Here is a 9,601-nt window from a genome sequence, read left to right as displayed (position 1 = left end):
ACACCAGTGTGTTGCACCACATCAGAAGAGGCAAGTAATACTACAAGGCAAAACTTTCCACAGGAATTGGTAAATTACACTTAATAGGTAAATTATATTTGCTCATTAGGACAAAATTAACACATACCAAGATGAAATTAGCTATCCTTATTCGTCATTTGCCCATAATCAACAGGTCTATCACAATTTAAATAAGAGTCTGGAAAATGGTTAAAGTAGTTGATGAATTCATATTTGACAGTTTATTAAATACCAGTATATTAAATACCAGTTATCAAACTATTACTTTGGCAGACAAATTTATTTCTACCTTCATTAGCTATTTTCCATGAAAAATTGCAATTCAGTACATTTATATAATGCAGGTACTGCATAAGCAATAAAAAACAAAAAGTATTAAAATAGCACTTTGCAAGTAAGGGACAATACGTAACAGTCAAGACTACAGATAAAAAATGGTGCAAGTATGAGTCCAAACATCAGAAACCAAGGTGCCACTTTTACACCAGTGCTGTACTGGCATCCTTGTTTCCTGTTACAGTTCCAAGGATGTGAGTCTGAGAGTAGCGGTGGCACTGCAGTTGCATCGACTCATTCTCTCTGGGGCAAAAAATGCTTCTTTTTCCATCTCGCATTTATGGGCTAATAGCAAGTCTTGTAGCTAGACATTAATTTCTGTAACTTTTTAGAAGGTTGCTGTAAACTTATTTTAATATTTAATCACCATTTAGAGAATGCACTTATTCCTCATGTTGTTTTCATGGACTGTTCTCACAGACTAGATAACATGTCAAAAGTGTGTGTGTGTGTTTTTGTAATTGTTGGAAATTTTCTGAATAGAGGTTAAATGCTAAATGATCAGCCATTGTATAAGTATATAATAATCATCATATCCGATGGTTACAATGCAGTGGCAGTGCTGTACTTGTGAACTTGAGTTATTGTTCTCTTTTCTACACTAGTATAGTCTACTTGTGTCCAACAAAAAACTCAAATGACATGTTTTCAGTTAAATGGGCAGTTGTGGAGACTAATGAGCTGAGTCTCCCAGTGTTTGGAGACCCACTGGTAATATTGAACTTATTGTTAGGATATGGAGCACATTTCTGATGTCTAGTTAAGACAGCAGGCACAAGTGCTAAATATATGTAGTACTGCTCTATGTAGGGATGAGAAAAAGGCTTTATGACATGTCAGACTTAAAGGCTCTTGGAGTGAAAGTAAAACAATGTGACTAATAGTGTAAAGGGAAATGCAGGAGTAGAGATTAACATGCTTTTTATAAAAAGTGAGCCCCTTAAAATCCAAAGCCATTTTCTCTTACTTTTATTTAATAGGGTTTCGGATTCTGTTCAATTGGGTTCTGATGATAACAGAGGAAATCATGTAATATGTAACTCAAACAGCAAACAGTTAGGTAGCAGCACACATTTCTGCTGTAAGTACACACATCTTGTGTGGACAGTTGTAGTGGTGTAGTTAGAAGCTACACCACACTACCTGCTGTTGTTTTCAATTTTCTTAATTGCCTGCGGATGTTTGACCTAATTGTTCAAGTAATAGCATTTTACTTGTTTAATTGTTTGAATTGTATTCAGTGAGATTCACCATAAGATACAGATACAGACAGCATCAGGAAACCTGTTATTTGCAATTATAATGGATCTAGGGGTGAGTAGTTTCTATCACATTTAAAGCTATCTGGTTATGGTCATTCAATTTTATTTTTATTTTTGTTATATTATACTTTACACCAAAATGATTACATTCATGTGTTTAGAATCTTTGCCTGTATCAAGTACAGTATCTGAGAAACAACATCCAAAGATAAGTTCTACATTGTTTTGTGAAACAGAAAGTGGCACAATGTTATTGGCAATAAAAAAAATTGCAACTAACATTCTTCATGTGATAATTGATGTTAGAATAGTAACATCATGCAAGAAGTATTTCTGCAAAACTTTCTAAACCCTTGATGGAATCTGATCCAAGCCATAAAAAAGGTAAAGCTCACTGAGCCTCCATGTGAAGATAAAGGAGGCAAGACAGTTCTTGGTAACAAAATTGTGTAAGAAAAAAAATTTTAGTACTATGTGGTCATGTAGCATTGCATCCCTTTTTATCAAACACATTATACTAGATCTGACAACTGAAACAGAAGATATTTACCAGAAAATGTGAATATTCGATTGCTTTATAATTTTTACAAATAACGTGCTGAAAGTAAAGGGAAAGGGCCAGTTGCAGAAACACATTTTGTAAAATTAATAATGAATTCAACTTGCAGTTGCACACTCCTCACAAGGACACTTGTGTATAATGTGATACTTTTGCTTAAGAAAACTCTAGCATTCAAGAAGATAGACCTGAAAAATCGCAGGGTTGCCTGAAGTTCTGGAAGTCAGGGAATTTCAAATGTGCCAGGAAAATACCAAGGATTTACAAAAAATACCCACACTACAAAAATCTCGTTTTTGTCTCAGTAGATGAAATGATTCCATTACTGAGATGTCATGCATTGTTACTAGCTGGTTGCAGCTGAGTATGTGTGCTGCTTCCGTACTCCCCTCATTCTTACTGCTTCTCCCCTTCATATCATTCCCCTCAGCTTGCAGTCAATGCTGCCAGCACATTTTCTCACTAGTCTAGCAGCGGCCAACAAGAGGCAGGGAGGCCTGAGAACTGGTTTATTTGGATCTGGTTCTCAGAGATTGTTGTTGCAGCAGCTGGAGACGGCGGTCATGTAAGCCTGAGTTGTGTCTGAGTGACTGTGTGAATGTGTATATGCTCTTGTTCTCTGATAAAGGCTAAAGCCAGAAATTTATCTTTTATGTGCCTGTCTGTGGCTCAGCGATCATCTTTACAGTGAGTTGCTACCTATCCTCATCAGTAGATTATCAGAGTATATGTGCAAGTTATCTGTTACCTGGATTAATCACCATGGTCTCATTTCATCAACACAGTCTGTGACATGTGAATAGCTCTGGCCACAGGAGTGGACTTCCACAACAGGCCAAAACTGCAGGCCGTTTCTGTGGGTATCTGCCGATCTGAAGCCCATAGTTTCCCACTTATGTGCAAGCTCTGCCCATCAAATCTGGTCTCTTCGAACTGCCCACAGGTTGGGTCTGTTTGTGTGTGGCATAGAGCGGCGAATTTTTGTTGTTTATCCAAGAACACAGGACTGCAGTGCTCCTCAGCAGGCCAGAGGCCATGGGTGATAGATTTCAGGAATTGTGATTGTCTCACCGCAAGTACATTGTACAGTGCAGCATTTTATAGACATTTTATTTATACTAGTACATTTTGGCACTTTGAAAGTAATTTATATATAAGAGAAAGTATTAACAATAAGAAGAAAATTGCATTCACTGACGGTTTGTACACTATGTACTCATGTATTCCTCAAAAGAAAATTCACGCAATACGTGTAAAATAATAGACAGAACACAGTGACTAATAACCAACAATAACAAACATAGTAGAACCAACATTTTATTGGTGGTCACCTATAGTGTTGGTTTACACAACTCTTCCATGCCTTATACACTTCTTTCAAGAAGCCTACTTTTTCTGGAGTTATTTCTGAAATCACTGAAGGTACTTTAAATCTGTCTTGTGACTCCAAGGAAATGCATATTTTTGTCACCAATGTGTTTTGTTTTATTGAAATAAAATAACAGCAGTGGTGTTAATGAAATACACATACCATTTGACTTGCTTTCTCCATCTAAAAGAAGTTCACCACAAAGGATGTTGATATTAGTACTTAAGAGTTTTGCTTATATGGGGGAGAAATACAGAAATCCTTACTTTTTTTGGTCAATGTATGTCTTTACTTACCCTTGAGATCTCAAAATTTGTCAGGGAAAAATGCTAAAACTTGTCTGGAAATCAGGGAATTTCACCTGGGGAAACTTGTATTAGCTGCAAAGAAGATATTTCAGTTGAAAGTGCTGAAGACAAATCAGACTAAAATGAGCACACAGGACCAGTTACTTAGTACTTTATTATTACATGCAAATATCAGTCTGTATTTTAAAAATAAACAATATATATACCCTCTGAAATGTAGTTGAGTTTCCTGTCATGGTATCCTTCCAGTACACCAACTCAGTTATTTTTCTCACCAGTTTTTTCTGGGAGGGGTGGAGACCTCTGGTGGTGGCATTGAGGACTGGCTCAGTCAATCCCCCCATGTCTAGGTGACATTTCAATGTCTAGGTGAGTACACACGTGAAAATTTTCCAACGAGAAACTGCCTCTAATCTGCTGCATGTAATTACGTAATTAGGTCATGGAGTTGCTGGACAGGGTAATACTTGCACCTTCCACACTAATAGCTCTGCACATATTGAGCGATTTTCCCACTGATTTTTTCTGGGTGGGAGGGGGAAGTGGGGGAGAAGAGGGGAGGGCTGGGAAAATTCCCAGAAGGGGAAAGGGTAATTAATTAATCAATTTAATTAATTAATTAATCTGATATTAAAAGTATGCTTCTACGAGTGAAGGAGAGAGGATAGGTGTTGCAATTTCCCAGAGTAGTGGCAGAGGAGGAGGGTTCATTTAGGCGAAATATTCTAGGAACCTGATGAAGCAACCACAGAATTGCAAAGTTTAGGGTGAAAATGCCATTTTGTTACTCCTAAAAGTAAGGAGTCCTATGCAGAAAAAATTATCAGGGACATGATCATTGGGGTACTCCCAACAGGGATTTCAGCTCAAGGTACTTCAACTTGAAGACCCATCATTAGACAAAGTTTTGGACTTAGCATAAAGCTTCGAAGTAAAGCGAGCAACAGGCAAGAAACTAAAGTTGTGGATCGATATAGCAGCCATCAATGTAAACACATCTGAGCCAGCAACCAATGGACACACTAGTGGCAATTTGGATGTAGCAACAGTACAAGTGAGATGCTGTAGCATTAAGCAACAATGTCCTCTGACCCGCTCAAGCCAATCAAACCGGTCTTGGGTACCAGAACAATTGGCGTCTTGCCCAGATTGTTTTGAAAAACATCAATGTGAAGACTGTCCTGATAGATGGGGTAATTGTCAACACTTTCCTTCCAACAGGCATATAGCTTCTGTAAGTCCAATCAGGCAAGACAGCCTCCTTCCCAACAGATGGATGTTAATTTGTAGCCACAATAGATCATCAAGAGGCCTCCAATAAGCTTTTTGTTCAAGTGCAAATTACAGAGAAAACAGCTGAGTTGCAAGTGGACACCAGCACAGACATGAGAATTCTGAATGCACATGTTTGAAACTTAGAGCTCCTACCTTGCAGTAAACGATGAGATGTCTAATGGTGTGTAACAAACATACCATCCCAGCATGTGGTCAAATTGAACTGCCAACGAAATATCATAATTTCACCTGCCACATTACCTTATTAGTCGTTAACAGTGATTCTTCTCAGAACTAGTTTGGACTGGACTCTTTTCAGAAATTTGGATTTTCAATAGACAATTCTGTGAATTTGGTATCCGAAGATGTTCTGTACTCAGACATAGGGACACTTTGCCAGGATTATCAGGACCTGTTCACCCTGGAACTCGGCACTGCAAAGGATTGTGAGGCGCAAATCGCACAAACAAAATGCACAGCCTCAGTACTTTCAAGCCCATGCCATTCTGTTAGCTCTCAGAGACCACGTAAAGAAAGAATTGGATTGCCTAACTGCAATTGGAGTTCTAGAACCTATTCCTTCTAGTCAATATGCTACCCCATTAGTCACAGTACGAAAGCCACAGGTAAAGGTTCGCCTATGTGATGATTTTAAACTGCCAATGTCCAGTCAGAGATTGACTCATATTGAATTTCAAACCGGAAAAATTACTGTCAAAATTAAAAGATGGAAACTTCTTCTCTAAAACAGACCTAGTGGATGCATAACTCCAACTTCCCCTTGATGTGGAATCTTGGCAGTTTCTTACACTTAACACGCCACATGAGGTTTATCATTTGAAATGCTTAATGTTTGGTATAGCAAATGCCCTGGCATTTTCCAATTGTGTTTGGAACAATTAGTACTCAAAATGGATAGATGTATTAACTATATAGACCATACATTTTAACAGGGACAACCATGGAGGAACACCTTCGCAATCTGAAATCTTTATTCAACATCTTAAGAGAGGCTGGCCTAAACTGCAGAAAAGAAAAATGTTGTTTTTTCCAGCCAGAGTTTGAGTACATTGGCAATATTATTTCCAGCTCAGGCATTTGACAACTGGATAAACACGTCGAAGCCATAATCAGACTTTCCAAACCAACAACACTTACGTAACTTCGTTTCTTTCTGGAGAAGATATTGTACTGCTGAAAGTTCTTACCCGCAGTGGCAATGGAAACTCCGCCTTCCCCCTTATACCAGCTATGCAAAAAAGGGCTGCCTTTCCAGTGAGCACCAGCTTGTGAGCACGCCTTTCACAGGTTGAGATCCCAGTTGTTGACGGCCCTGTGCCTCAAACATTTTGATCCAACAAAACCGATAGTTGCTGCAATGGATGCATCTGATACAGGTATGGAGCAGTCTTGGCACACAGGGAGGCAGATGGCTCTGAGCACTCTGTGGCCAATGCATCAAAAACATTGACTGTCAAGCAAGCACTGGCCATTATCTTCACATTAAAGAAAGCCCACATTTTTGTTTATGGCTCAAAGTTTCAATTTGTCACAGACTATGAACTGCTGATCTTATTCAGTCCAGCACCAAAGATTCTAGATTGGACTGCTCTTCACCTCCAGCACTGGGCTTTATTTTGAGTGGACTTCTGCAACACGACTGAGCATGCCAATGCTGATGCCCTCTGCTGCCTTCCATAAGGACCTGATCCAGAATTTGACAAATTGTATTTTCACATCGATGAAGAAGCAGACACCAGTATAGATTATTTTCCCATTACCAGCTCGTGGGTTACAGATGCAACTGGTAACGACAAGGTCCAGGTCAGGAAGTGCTATGCAGTGGTGGATCTACTGTTTGATGTTGATTTGACTGCACTCTGGTTTTAGAATCCGAATGCTGTACTGGAACTTGGACTTAAATGTTCACCAGGCTTGGTATGTCAATGGACTTGTGATTTCTGCCAGAATTCTGCAGTTCACTTGCACTTCTTGGACATTGGCATAATCATCATCAGTTTATATAATTTACTTAAAGAGTTCATCAACAAGTTGGTGCTTGTTAAAAGAATTATTTTGTATCAGTGTTGTGTCAATAAACCATAGAATGGTGATATATTTATTGTGTTATTCCTGGTTATAACAATTATTACAATCTCTGTGATGTAGTTGAATTTCGTGTAGTGGGATTCTTCCAGTCCACCAGCTCGGCGATTTTTCCTGCCAGTGGGGGGAGAGGAGGCAACACCCTCTGGTGGCAGCATTGTGCACTAGCTGAGTCGATCCCTGAACATCAAGGTGTTCACACATGGGAAAATTTTTCAACAAGACAGCATCTCCAACCTGCAGGAGTGTAATTCTGTAATTAGGACATATAGTTTCTGGACAGGGTAAAACTTGCACCCTCCTCATCAATAGCACTGCACAGATTGAGCGAATTTCCCACCACTTTTTTTCTGTGTTAGGTGGGGATGTGGGGGAGGGGAGGGCTGGGGTATTTCCCAGGAGAGGAGGGGGTATTTAATTGATCACTTACCTTAATTTGTCAATTAAACTGATATCAAAAGTGTGCTTATATCAGTGAAGGGGAGGGGGTGGGTTGAGGATTTGTCAGAGTAGCGGTGGAGGAGGGGGGGGGGAGGGTTGTGAGGTTTCTCAGAAGGATGGATTAACTCCAGGGGTCATAAATCAATCCACATGGTGTCATAAATTAATTAGCATAACAGTAGGTTTGCCCCTTATTGTATGCTTGCCACTGAATGTATGAAACCAGCACAAACAAAAGTGCCAGAACCCACTTTGCCCTACTATTCTCATTGATGCCTTGAATAGTGAACTGCTGCTAGAGGAGCACTACCTAATGCTGCACAACGGCCTGAAATACATAATTTCTGTTTTAAATTGAATATAGTTAAACTATAGCGTGTAATGTCACTCTGCACTTGCATAATAGCCATATTCTCGATGTTATGTTGACTACCAACACTTTGAAACAACGTACTTCATCACAGAGATAGCAACATCAAGATTCGTTCTATAGTTTCATTCGAATGGATGAGATGAAGCAGCTCGCCATTACTGAAACAGATATTTAGCAACAAGGTGTAAACATGAGCCTGTCCATAAATGGAGAGTTAGGTGTTCATACACTATTGGCAATTAAAATAACTACACCATGAAGATGACAGGCTACAGATGCAAAATTTAACCGACAGGAAGAAGAAGCTGTGATATGCAAATGATTAGCTTTTCAGAGCATTCACACAAGGCTGGTGCCGGTGGCGACACCTACAAAATGCTGACATGAGGAAAGTTTCCAACCGATTTTTCATACACAAACAGCAGTTGACCGGCGTTGCCTGGTGAAACGTTGTTGTGATGCCTCATGTCAGGAGGAGAAATGCGTACCATCATGTTTCCAACTTTGATAAAGGTCGGAATGTAGCCTATTGTGATTATGGTTTATTGTATCGTGACACTGCTACTCACGTTGGTTGAGATCCAATGACTATTAGCAGAATATGGAATCGATGGGTTCAGGAGGTAATACGGAATGCTGTGCTGGATCTCAATGGCCTTGTATCGCTAGCAGTCGAGATGACAGGCATCTTATCCACATGACTGTAACAGATCATGCAGCCACGTCTCGATCCCTGAGTCAACAGATGGGGATGTTTGCAAGACAACAACCACCTGCACAAACAGTTTGATGACGTTTGCAGCAGCATTGACTATCAGCTCAGAGACCACGGCAGCGGTTGCCCTTGATGCTGCATCACAGACAGGAGCGCCGGCGATTGTGTACTCAACTACGAACCTGGGTGCACGAATGGCAAAACGCCATTTTTTCGGATGAATCCTGGTTCTGTTTACAGCATCATGATGGTTGCAAGTGCGTTTGGCGACATCACAGTGAACACACATTGGAAGCATGTATTTGTCATCGCCATAATGGCGTATCACCCGGCGTGATGGTATGGGGTGCCACTGGTTACACATCTCGGTCACCTCTTGTTCTCATTGACGGCACTTTGAACAGTGGACGTTACAGTTCAGATGTGTTACGACCCATGGCTCTACCCTTCATTCGATCCCTGCGAAACCCTACATTTCAGCAGGATAATGCACGGCCGCATGTTGTAGGTACTGTACGGGCCTTTCTGGATACAGAAAATGTTCAACTGCTGCCCTGGCCAGCACATTCTCCAGATCTCTCTCCAACTGATAACGTCTGGTCAATGGTGGCCGAGCAACTGGCTCATCACAATATGCCAGTCACTACTCTTGGAGAACTGTGGTATAGTGTTCTCAGGATCTATGCACCCAAATTGCGTGAAAATGTAATCACATGTCAGTTCTAGTATAATATATTTGTCCAATGAATACCCGTTTATCATCAGCAGTTCTTCTTGGTGTAGCAATTTTAATGGCCAGTAGTGTATTTTACAGAAAGTTTCACAATAGCTAAAAC

The sequence above is a fragment of the Schistocerca cancellata genome, chromosome 6 (genome assembly GCF_023864275.1).
Source record: "Schistocerca cancellata isolate TAMUIC-IGC-003103 chromosome 6, iqSchCanc2.1, whole genome shotgun sequence".
NCBI lineage: Eukaryota > Metazoa > Arthropoda > Insecta > Orthoptera > Acrididae > Schistocerca > Schistocerca cancellata.
Note: the sequence above shows the minus strand (reverse complement) of the source record.